The 13,128-nt window shown below is 39.3% G+C and overlaps 1 non-coding gene across 1 annotated transcript; it reads right to left on the bottom strand.

Moving 5' to 3' along the window:
- Positions 1 to 3,271: 3,271 nt before the first annotated feature.
- LOC148570747 (small nucleolar RNA R71) lies at positions 3,272 to 3,379 on the bottom strand. Its single transcript, XR_015908569.1, has one exon. It is a non-coding gene; the product is annotated as a small nucleolar RNA R71 (small nucleolar RNA).
- Positions 3,380 to 13,128: the final 9,749 nt, after the last annotated feature.

Consider the following 13,128-nt stretch of genomic DNA (forward strand, 5'->3'; position numbering starts at 1 on the left):
AATCATCATCATTCCCCCATGAACGCGTGCCTGACAACTACTTCTGTTCCACCTTAGATTGGATGATTATCTCTTGGATCTCTTAATCAGAATCTTCGTGGTCTAAGCTAGATTGATGGCGGCATTCATGAGAATCTGGAAAGTCTAAACCTTATCTGTGGTATTTCGATTAGGATTCTGGGATTGAATGACTGTGACGAACTTCAAACTCGCGAGTGCTGGGCGTAGTGACAGACGCAAAAGGAGGGTGAATCCTATTCCAGTATGATCGAGAACCTCAGATGATTAGCCGTGCCGTGACAGAGCATTTGGACCATTTTCACAAGAGGATGAGATGCAGCCATTGACCACGGTGATGCCTCCAGATGATTAGCCATGCAGTGACAGCGCATCGGACTATTTTCACAGAGAGGATGAAAAGTAGCTATTGACAATGGTGATGTCCTTACATAAAGCCAGCCATGGAAAGGAGTAAGATTGATTGGATGAAGACAGTAGGAAAGCAGAAGTTCAGAGGAACGAACGCATCTCCATACACTTATCTGAAATTCTCACCAATGATATACATAAGTATTTCTATCTTTATTTTCTGTCTATTTATTATTTATTTTCAAAAACTCCATAATCAATTATTATCCGCCTAACTGAGATTTACAAGATGACCATAGCTTGCTTCATACCAACAATCTCCGTGGGATCGACCCTTACTCACGTAAGGTTTTATTACTTGGACGACCCAGTGCACTTGCTGGTTAGTTGTATCGAAGTTGTGAATGAAAAACGATTTATTAAGACGTGCGTACAGAGTTTTTTGGTGCCGTTGCCGGGGATTGTTCGAGTTTGGACAACTGACGGTTCATCTTGTTGCTCAGATTAGGTAATTTTCTTTTTGTTTTATATTCAAAAAAAAAAATTTTTTTCAAAAATCTTTCAAAAATTTCTCATCTGTTTTCGAAAATTATTCTAAAATTTTTTAAGAATGAATTCTAGTGTTTCATGAAACATGTTGAAGCCTGACTGGCTGTAAAGCCATGTCTAAATTCATTTGGACTGGGGCTTCCAACCTAACATTATCAAGAGCAAGCTAGTTGTTGCTAATCCACCTGCTGCTGTTCCTGATCCACCTGATTTACATGCTAAAGCTTGACTGCCTATTAAGCCATGTCTAACCCTCAGATTGGAGCTTTGGGCTAATATTGAAAGATTCCTGGAATTCTTCTTAAAGATTTTGGAATCCTTATTTTTCTTTCTCACATTAATTTTTGAAAAATCCAAAAAAAAAAAATTAAATTAATAAAATCATAAAAATCAAAAAAATATTTTGTGTTTCTTGTTTGAGTCTTGAGTCAATTTCAAGTTTGGTGTCAATTGCATTTTTTCTAAAAAATTCTTTGCATTTTTCGAAAATTCATGCATTCATAGTGTTCTTCATGATCTTCAAGTTGTATGGTAAGTCTTCTTGTTTGATCTTGATGTTTTCTTGTTTTGTGTCTTTTCTTGTTTTTCATGTGCATTTTTGCATTCATAGTGTCTGAACATGAAAGATTTCTAAGTTTGGTGTCTTGCATGTTTTCTTTGCATTGAAAATTTTTCAAAAATATGTTCTTGATGTTCATCATGATCTTCAAAGTGTTCTTGGTGTTTATCTTGACATTCATAGCATTCTTGCATACATTCATTGTTTTGATCCAAAATTTTCATGCATTGCATCATTTTCATGTTTTTTCTCTTTCATCATTAAAAATTCAAAAATCAAAAAAATATCTTTCCTTTTTTCTCTCATAAATTTTGAAAATTTGGATTGACTTTTTCAAAAATTTTTAAAAATTCAATTGTTTCTTATGAGTCAAATCAAATTTTCAATTTAAAAATCCTATCTTTTTCAAAATCTTTTTCAAAAATCAAATCTTTTTCATTTTTTCTTATTTATTTTCGAAAATTTTAAAAATATTTTTCAAAAATCTTTTCTTAATTTTATCTTATAATTTTCGAAAATTTTCTCATTAATTAATGTTTTGATTCAAAAATTTCAAGTTTGTTACTTGCTTGTCAAGAAAGATTCAAACTTTAAATTCTAGAATCATATCTTGTGATTTCTTGTGAATGAAATCATTAATTATGATTTTAAAAATTAAATCTTTTTCAAAACTAATTTCAATCATATCTTTTCAAGAAAATATCTTTTTATCTTATCTTTTTCAAAATCATATCTTTTTAATCATATCTTTTTAAAACATATCTTTTTCAAAAAATTGATTTTAAAATATCTTTTCTAACTTCTTATCTTCTTATCTTTTCAAAATTGATTTTCAAATTTGTTTCAACTAACTAACTAACTTTTTGTTTGTTTCTTATCTTTTTCAAAACTACCTAACTAACTCTCTCCCTCTAATTTTCGAAAATCTCTTCCCTCTTTTTCAAAAATTCTTTTTAATTAACTAATTGTTTCAAATTTTAATTTTAATATTTCTTCTTTTAAATTTCGAAAATCACTAACCATTTTTCAAAAATAATTTTCGAAAATCCTTCTCTCTCATCTCCTTCTATTTATTTATTCATCTACTAAGACTTCTCTCCTATCCAAAAATTCGAACACTACCTCCCTCTCTGTGTTCGAGTTTTTCTTCTTCCCTTCTTTACATTACATTCTTTTCTTCTTCTACTCACACAGGGGAACCTCTATACTTGGGTAAAAAGGATCCCTATTATTATTATTTTTCTGTTCCCTCTTTTTCATATGAGCAGGAGCAAGGACAAGAATATTCTTGTTGAAGCAGATCCAGAACCTGAAAGGACTCTGAAGAGGAAACTAAGAGAAGCTAAATTACAACAATCCAGCAAGCACCTTTCAGAAATTTTTGAACAAAAAGAGGAGATGGCAGCCGAAAATAATAATAATGCAAGGAGGATGCTTGGTGACTTTACTGCACCTAATTCTAATTTACATGAAAGAAGCATCTCCATCCCCACCATTGGAGCAAACAGTTTTGAGCTGAAACCTCAATTAGTTTCTCTGATGCAACAGAACTGCAAGTTCTATGGACTTCCATCTGAAGATCCTTTTCAGTTCTTAACTGAATTCTTGCAGATCTGTGATACTGTTAAGACTAATGGAGTAGATCCTGAAGTCTACAGGCTTATGCTTTTCTCGTTTGCTGTAAGAGACAGAGCTAGAGTGTGGTTGGACTCTCAGCCCAAAGATAGCCTGAACTCTTGGGATAAGCTGGTCACGGCTTTCTTAGCCAAGTTCTTTCCTCCTCAAAAGTTGAGCAAGCTTAGAGTGGATGTTCAAACCTTCAGACATAAAGAAGGTGAATCCCTCTATGAAGCTTGGGAGAGATACAAGCAACTGACCAAAAAGTGTCCTTCTGACATGCTTTCAGAATGGACCATCCTGGATATATTCTATGATGGTCTGTCTGAATTAGCTAAGATGTCATTGGATACTTCTGCAGGTGGATCCATTCACCTAAAGAAAATGCCTGCAGAAGCTCAAGAACTCATTGACATGGTTGCTAATAACCAGTTCATGTACACTTCTGAGAGGAATCCTGTGAGTAATGGGACGCCTCAGAAGAAGGGAGTTCTTGAAATTGATACTCTGAATGCCATATTGGCTCAGAATAAAATATTGACTCAGCAAGTCAATATGATTTCTCAGAGTCTGAATGGAATGCAAACTACATCCAACAGTACTCAAGAGGCATCTTCTGAAGAAGAAGCTTATGATCATGAGAATCCTGCAATTGCAGAGGTGAATTACATTGGTGAACCCTATGGAAACACCTATAATCCCTCATGGAGAAATCACCCAAATCTCTCATGGAAGGATCAACAAAAGCCTCAACAAGGCTTTAATAATGGTGGAAGAAACAGGTTTAGCAATAGCAAGCCTTTTCCATCATCCACTCAGCAACAGACAGGGAACTCTGAAAAAAATACCTCTAATTTAGCAAACTTAGTCTCTGATCTATCTAAGGCCACTTTGAGTTTCATGAATGAAACAAGATCCTCAATTAGAAATTTGGAGGCACAAGTGGGCCAGCTGAGTAAAAGGATCACTGAAACCCCTCCTAGTGCTCTCCCAAGCAATACAGAAGAAAATCCAAAAGGAGAGTGCAAGGCCATTGAATTAATTACCATGGCCGAACCTGTAAGAGAGGAAGAGGATGTGAATCCCAAAGAGGAAGACCTCCTAGGACGTCCAGTGATCAATAAGGCGTTTCCCCCTGAGGAACCAAAGGAATCTGAGTCTCATCTAGAGACCATAGAGATTATATTGAACCTCCTTACGCCCTTCATGAGCTCTGATGAGTATTCCTCTTCAGAAGAGAATGAGGATGTTACTGAAGAGTAAGTTGCCAAGTTCCTTGGTGCAATCATGAAGCTGAATGCCAACTTATTTGGTAAAGAAACTTGGGGGGATGAACCTCCCCTGTTCACCAATGAACTAAATACATTGGATCAACTGAGATTGCCTCAGAAGAAACAGGATCCTGGAAAGTTCCTAATACCTTGTACCATAGGCACCATGACCTTTGAGAAGGCTCTATGTGACCTTGGGTCAGGAATAAACCTCATGCCACTCTCTGTAATGGAGAAACTGGGAATCTTTGAGGTGCAAGCTGCTAGAATCTCATTAGAGATGGCAGACAATTCCAGAAAATAGGCTTATGGACAAGTAGAGGACATGTTAGTAAAGGTTGAAGGCCTTTACATCCCTGCTGATTTCATAATCCTAGATACTGGGAAGGATAAGGATGAATCCATCATCCTTGGAAGACCCTTCCTAGCCACAGCTAGACCTGTGATAGATGTTAACAGAGGTGAATTAGTCCTTCAATTGAATGAGGACTCCCTTGAGTTTAAAACTCAAGGACATCCTTCTGTAAATATGGGAAAGAGGCACAGTAAGCTTCTCTCAAAACAGAGTCAACTAGAGCCCCACATTCAAACTCTAAGTTTGGTGTTGGGAGGCCACAACCAAATTCTAAGTTTGGTGTTGAACTCCCATATCCAAACTTTAAGTTTGATGTTGGGGAGTCTCAACAATGCTCTGAACATCTGTGAGGCTCCATGAGAGCCCACTGTCAAGCTATTGACATTAAAGAAGCGCTTGTTGGGAGGCAACCCAATTTTTATTTATCTAATTATATTTTTTATTAGTTATATGTCTTCATAGGTTCATGATCATGTGGAGTCACAAAAACAACTAAAAAAATTGAAGAAAAATCAAAAACAGCATAAAAAAATAGCACACCCTGGAGGAGGAGTTCATTGGCGTTCAAACGCCAGTAAGGAGCATCTGTCTGGCGTTTAACGCCAGAACAGAGCATGGAGTTGGCGCTGAACGCTAGAAACAAGCATGAAGCTGGCGTTCAACGCCAGAAATATGCTGCATCTGGGCGTTGAACGCCCAGAACAAGCATCAGTTCGGCGTTTAAACGCTAGAATTGCATGCAAAGGCATTTTACATGCCTAATTGGTGCAGGGATGTAAATCCTTGATACCTCAAGATCTGTGGACCCCACAGGATCCCCACCTTCCCTCCTAATAATCCTAGTTTTTTTTCCACATCTTCTTCTTCATCTATTCTTTCTTCTTTTGCTCGAGGGTGAGCAACATTCTAAGTTTGGTGTGGTAAAAGCATAGCTATTTTTTTGCTTTTCCATAACCATTGATGGCACCTAAGGCCAGAGAAACCTCAAAAAAAAAAAAAGAAAAAAAAAGAAGAGAAAAGGGAAGACAAAAGCTTCCATAGCTCAGTGGTAGAATATTTGACTGCAAATCAAGAGATCCCTGAGATACCTCAGGGGATACATTTTCCTCCACATAATTATTGGGAGCAACTAAGGATAGGAGCACCAAAAAGCAATGAGGGAGGAGCAACAAAGGCAAGGAAGAGACATAGAAGAGCTCAAGGACATCATTGGTTCCTCAAGGAGAAAACGCCACCATCACTAAGGTGGACTCATTCCTTGTTCTTAAATTCTCAGTTTTTTGTTTTCTTTATGTTAAGTGCTTATCCATGTTTGTGTCTTATTACATGATCATTAGTATTTAGTAACTTTGCCTTAAAGTTATGGATGTCCTATGAATCCATAACTTCTCTTAAATGAAAAATTGCTTTAATTCAAAAGAACAAGAAGTACATGAGTTTTGAATTTATCCTTGAACTTAGTTTAATTATTTTGATGTGGAGACAATACTTTTTGTTTTCTGAATGTATGCTTGAACAGTGCATATGTCTTTTGAAGTTGGTGTTTTAGAATGTTAAATATTTTGGCTCTTGAAAGAATGATGACAAGGAGACATGTTATTTGATAATCTGAAAAATCATAAAAATGATTCTTGAAGCAAGAAAAAGCAGCAAAAAACAAAGCTTGCAGAAAAAAAAATGGCGAAAAAAAAAGAGAAAAAGCAAGCAGAAAAAGCCAAAAGCTCTTAAAACCAAGAGGCAAGAGCAAAAAGCCAGTAACCCTTAAAACCCAAAGGCAAGGGTAATAAAAAGGATCCCAAGGCTTTGAGCATCAGTGGATAGGAGGGCCTAAAGGAATAAAATCCTGGCCTAAGCGGCTAAACCAAGCTGTCCCTAACCATGTGCTTGTGGCGTGAAGGTGTCAAGTGAAAACTTGAGACTGAGCGGTTAAAGTCAAGGTCCAAAGCAAAAAAAGAGTGTGCTTAAGAACCCTGGACACCTCTAATTGGGGACTTTAGCAAAGCTGAGTCACAATCTGAAAAGGTTCACCCAATTATGTGTCTGTGGCATTTATGTATCCGGTGGTAATACTGAAAAACAAAGTGCTTAGGGCCACGGCCAAGACTCATAAAGTAGCTGTGTTCAAGAATCAACATACTGAACTAGGAGAATCAATAACACTATCTGAACTCTGAGTTCCTATAGATGCCAATCATTCTGAACCTCAATGGATAAAGTGAGATGCCAAAACTATTCAAGAGGCAAAAAGTTACAAGTCTCGCTCATCTGATTGGAGCTATGTTTCATTGATAGTTTGGAATTTATAGTATATTCTCTTCTTTTTATCCTATTTGATTTTCAGTTGCTTGGGGACAAGCAACAATTTAAGTTTGGTGTTGTGATGAGCGGATAATTTATACGCTTTTTGGCATTGTTTTTAGTATGTTTTTAGTAGAATCTAGTTACTTTTAGGGATGTTTTTATTAGTTTTTATGTTAAATTCACATTTCTGGACTTTACTATGAGTTTGTGTGTTTTTCTGTGATTTCAGGTATTTTCTGGTTGAAATTGAGGGACTTGAGCAAAAATCAGATTCAGAGGTTGAAGAAGGACTCCTGATGCTGTTGGATTCTGACCTCCCTGCACTCAAAGTGGATTTTCTGGTGTTACAGAACTCCAAATGGCGCGCTTCTAGTTGCGTTGAAAAGTAGACATCCAGGGCTTTCCAGCAATATATAATAGTTCATACTTTGGCCGAGTTTAGATGACGCAAAAGGGCGTTGAACGCCAGTTCTACGCTACAGTCTGGAGTTAAACGCCAGAAACACGTTACGAACCAGAGTTGAACGCCAGAAACACGTTACAACCTGGCGTTCAACTCCAGAAAGAGCCTCTGCACGTGTAACATTCAAGCTCAGCCCAAGCACACACCAAGTGGGCCCCGGAAGTGGATTTATGCATCAATTACTTACTTCTGTAAACCCTAGTAACTAGTTTAGTATAAATAGGACTTTTTACTATTGTATTTGACATCTTGGGACGTCTGGTTCTTAGATCATGGGGGCTGGCCATTCGGCCATGCCTGAACCTTTCACTTATGTATTTTTAACGGTAGAGTTTCTACACTCCATAGATTAAGGTGTGGAGCTCTGCTGTTCCTCATGAATTAATGCAAATTACTACTATTTTTCTATTCAATTCAACTTATTCCGATTCTAAGATATTCATTCGCACTTCAACATGAATGTGATGAATGTGACAATCATCATCATTCCCCCACGAACGCGTGCCTGACAACCACTTCCGTTCCACCTTAGATTGGATGATTATCTCTTGGATCTCTTAATCAGAATCTTCGTGGTATAAGCTAGATTGATGGCGGCATTCATGAGAATCCGAAAAGTCTAAACCTTGTCTGTGGTATTCCGAGTAGGATTCTGGGATTGAATGACTGTGACGAACTTCAAACTCGCGAGTGCTGGGCGTAGTGACAGACGCAAAAGGAGAGTGAATCCTATTCCAGTATGATCGAGAACATCAGATGATTAGCCGTGCCGTGACAGAGCATTTGGACCATTTTCACAAGAGGATGGGATGCAGCCATTGACCACGGTGATGCCTCCAGATGATTAGCCATGCAGTGACAGCGCATCGGACCATTTTCACAGAGAGGATGAAAAGTAGCCATTGACAATGGTGATGTCCTTACATAAAGCCAGCCATTGAAAGGAGTAAGATTGATTGGATGAAGACAGCAGGAAAGCAGAAGTTCAGAGGAACGAACGCATCTCCATACACTTATCTGAAATTCTCACCAATGATATACATAAGTATTTTTATCTTTATTTTCTGTCTATTTATTATTTATTTTCGAAAACTCCATAATCAATTATTATCCGCCTGACTGAGATTTACAAGATGACCATAGCTTGCTTCATACCAACAATCTCCGTGGGATCGACCCTTACTCACGTAAGGTTTTATTACTTGGACGACCCAGTGCACTTGCTGGTTAGTTGTATCGAAGTTGTGAATGAAAAACGATTTATTAAGACGTGCGTACAGAGTTTTTTGGTGCCGTTGCCTGAGATCACAATTTCGTGCACCAATGACACTCAACCCAAAAATGCCAAGGAGTTGGAGATCTTCCTCTTTGGTGAAGTTTCCAAGTGACAGTGAAGCTATGCAAGTCCAACTTAGGACTCTAAACCAAAGTGCTTGGTGGGAGACATCCCACCATGGTGACATTATTCTAACTCTATATCCTGTTTATAGCTTTTTGAATTATTTGCCTTTTTGTGATATAATGGTTAGGTTAGGTTTGGTTTGATGAATTTTGAGTTGTACTAGTTGATTTGCTTGTGGACTATGAAATTGTGCTTGTTTAAATGATTTAGGGTTGGTTTGTTGATATGCTAAGGGTAAGAACCCTAGTTTTGAAAAGAAAAGAATTTTCTGAAACAAGGCACCTGTGCGTCCGCACCGATCTGTGCGTGCGCACAAAACTGTGTTTTTCGCCATTTGTGCGGACGCATCAGCCTGTGTGTCTGCACGCACCTTGATAACCTCTATTGTGGCAGCGCCAGCACAGCTTGTGCGGCCGCACTGCCCAAATTCCTCTGATCTGTGCGAGCGCCCGGCTGCGTGCGTACGCACACGTTCCCCTTCGTGTTTCATCTGTGCGGCCGCACAGACATGTGCGCCCGCACACCAATTTTAGACCCCTCTGGTGAGAGCGAGGGAACGTCTTGTGTGCCTGAACAACCTCCCCCATTTCTAACCCCTGTGCGTGCGCATGGACCTATGCGTGCACGCACACATGCTTTTGTCCCCAAGTACTTTAAAACAAAAGAGGCCTTTCTGTGCGGTCACACGTTTGTGTCCGTCCGCACGTCTTTATGCAACCCCTCTGGTTACAGCGATCGCACGCTGTGTGCGTTCGCGACCTTTCTTAGTTGCGCCCTTTGTGCGTCCGTACAGGCTCCTGTGCGTCTGCACACGACGTGTTCTGGGCAATATCAGGGCAACCTGCCCTGTTGAGAGGCAGCTTCTTCCTTTCTTCTTTTCTTCTTCGCTGCCCTCTCTTCCTCTTGCCTGCCCCATTTCTCCGGCCACCACTGCCGGTGACCTCTATCTCCCTTTCTCTTTCTCCTACTTATCTTCTCTTTCCTTTCTTTCTTTCTTTACCTTCTCTTTTCTCTCTTTTCACCACCGGCAAGTTCTCTCTTCCAGCACCTCTTTCTGGCGAACTCAACCGCCTTGGTTTCACAGTGGCTTTAAGAAGTGCCATGTTTCCTCCCTCATACTTGTTGTTTTCAACATCTACACCTCAGGTTCTTGTTTTTCTTTTTTTTTCTTTATGTTCATATTTTTGCTATTGCTTCCATTTCTTTTATGTTGCTTAGAATTAAATTAGTTTATTTCTTTGTTGTTTTTTTGTATTGCAAAGTGTTGTTGTTTGATTGTTGGGTTGGTTATGATCAAATTTGAGCTTAATTGTGATGAACTTGCACATTGCATACCACATGTTCGATAAAATGCCTCAATGAACATTTTGTTTGATTCACATGACTTGGCCATCATATGTGTTCAATTTATCTCTTGTTAGGCATATTGTATGAATTGTGCAACTTCTATTATGATTTTTAATGGTTGTTAAGTACATCCACCAATGCATTTCCTTGTTTGATTGATGTGCAATCTTTTGCTTGCAAATGCATTGTGTTGTATGAGATCATTTGTCATTGTTCATCTTGGAATTTTTTATTTAGTAATCACTATGCAATTGTTCAACTTTAGATAATGTCTTGATAAAAAATCTTTTGGCCTTAACTTAAGAACATTGAATATGTAATTACCACCTTTTAAGAATGAGCAATTGTCGCTTCACTTTGAGTGAATGGTTATTGTTGTTGTGCATTCTTTTGCTACTGAACTTCATTGCCAACAACCTCAATACCCATTACATTCAAAGCATGTTAATGAATGAATTGGTGTGCGCTTGAAGTTGCTTTTATGTCCATGACTTAACATTGCAACTTAGGCATTGAGTTGAGAAGTTTTGAGTTACAAATTTCCTTAAGAGTGTGATTGCCTTGATATCCGGCCGGGGTGTGTATTCCAACTGCACGCATCATTGGAATATATACACCGTGCTTTTGTAAATCACACTATCTATATAAGCTTCTTTTAATCTTGTTAGTGATTCCTCAATGATTTACCCTTATTGTTGCCCTGTGGTCTCAAAATTCTTTTGTTTGTATTTTCATGATGAGAAAGAAGGGTAAGGCACCGGTTACTTCGCCGGTTGAGCAAACTACCACTCGCTTTCCTGATGTTTGGGGAGATCGCCAAGGGGATAACCGAAGAGCCGACTCTCAATACGAGGCTATTGAGAAGCGTACAATACATTGGGAGTGGCCGTTGAAGGTTCCAAGTCAATACAAGGCGATTATTCACCAAAGGATCGCCTCGCTTCATTGGGAGTTTCTTGAGCAAGAACCCATTGAAGTCAATGAGACAATGGTGCGGGAATTTTTTGCGAACTACCAAGCTTGGGAAACAAAGTCAGTCTTCCTCCAGGAAAAGATGTTGGATACATCCAACCAAGCTCTAGAAGCTATTCTGAACATCCCCCACATTTCACTTGAGAAGGATGACTATTTCAAGATAAAGGTGGATGTCTTCGAAGGAAGAGTATCTCTGACTCCTATTCTTGAGAGAATAGGCCATCCTGGTGCATCTTAGGAGTATAGCAAATGGAGGAATTCTGTTCCCACTAGTATTGCATACTCCGATTTGAATGCTAAAGCTCGTATATGGCATCAGATTGTGGCGGACTATATTATCCCGAGCACCCACACTACCCATGTGAGATTCAGAACTGCTTTGCTACTATGGGCTATTATGCAAGGGAAGTATATAGCCATCCTACCTTTATTGCGCAAATCGATTTGGAAATTGGTCGAGAAGAAGAATATCAGCATTCCATTTCTGTCGATAGTGATGCGCTTAGCAAATGCAGCGGGGGTAGAGAGGCGACCAATGGATGTTATGTTCAGGCTTCCTAGCGGCAACAAGTTCTTTCCAAGGGGAGATTTAGAGAGATCAACAGACACAACCCCCTCTAAGAGGAAGGCACTCACAACACCACGATCATGTCTACCAACATCCTCAAATGCTTCACCTTTTCTCTGACCTCTTCCGGATCTATTCCGAGACATCTTGCACGATATCCACCACATAGAGCATTTGGAACAAAAGCGTTTCGAGTGGATAGCGGCAAAGCTGGTAGGAAGAGACCCCGGCCCGATTCCTAGAGCTACATCCGAGCTAGCTGGGGAGGAGTATGATGCAGTTGACCATCCCATTTTTGAGTCCATGATGACAAGTCATCTTAGCCTAGTTTTACTAGTCTTTTTCTTTGTTTTTTATTAGGTTTTATGCACTTTCTTACATTGTAAGTAAGTAATTTGGAATGGAATTGTATGGTTTCTTTGAATCAATCAACCACCATTTAATTGATACTAAATTATGAGGTTTAAGCTAAATTTAATTGGTTTTTGAATGATTTAAACCTTTTGAGTTCGGTGATACTTTGATTGGTTGTTTTGATTATTTACAAGTGAAGAAAAGAAGAAAACAAGAAAGCGTAGCCTAAGAAGCATGGCCCAAAGAAGAGAAAAGTGTAGCAAAAGAAACAAGGAAGCATGGCACATGGAAGGAGGAAGCCATAGCGCTCTCTAAGGGGGCACAACAATGAACCAAGGAAGCAAGGCTTGGATGCTACGCTCCCCTTGAGAGCGGAGCACAATTTGGAACCAAGAAAGAAAGGGGAGAAGCATAATGCTCTGCTCTTGTCAAGAGCATTATCGGGCTTCACTCAAAAATAAATTCAAAGACAAAGTTTGCTAGTGAAAGCTACAAGGTTCGAACTCATGAGCATGGGGGAGTGGGGGAGCGCTGCTCACAAAGGAAATAAGCCAAAAATGGCTAAAATGCTACCCCCAAGGATCGAACAAAGTACCTTAAGGAAGCAAGGAGCAAGGCGCCACTTTGTGCACAAAAGAAATTGGCCAGTGCATGCCTCCCCAAGGTTTCGAACTTGGGATCTCACCCAAGCAAAGGGAGTGCTACGCTCTTGGCAAGAGCAGAGCGCTACTTCCCTTATTCCTTGGTGCATGAGGCACAACTTGACACGGCCAGGGAGCTTGGTGCGCGCAAGACATGCCAACACAAGCCATAATGCTACGCTCTCCACAAGAGCGGAGCGCTATCCTGAGGCACCCAACCTTGGCACGCAACAAAGAGGCCAAAGACAAGCATTGATGCTCCGCTCCCCACAAGAGCAGAGCACTCCACTAGGAGCAAGCAACATATGGGCTGAAAATTTAATTAAAAATCCAATTTAATTCAATTCTTCACCAAAT

This window comes from Arachis ipaensis, chromosome B3 (genome assembly GCF_059453495.1).
Source record: "Arachis ipaensis isolate K30076 ecotype BB chromosome B3, ASM5945349v1, whole genome shotgun sequence".
NCBI classification, from domain to species: domain Eukaryota; kingdom Viridiplantae; phylum Streptophyta; class Magnoliopsida; order Fabales; family Fabaceae; genus Arachis; species Arachis ipaensis.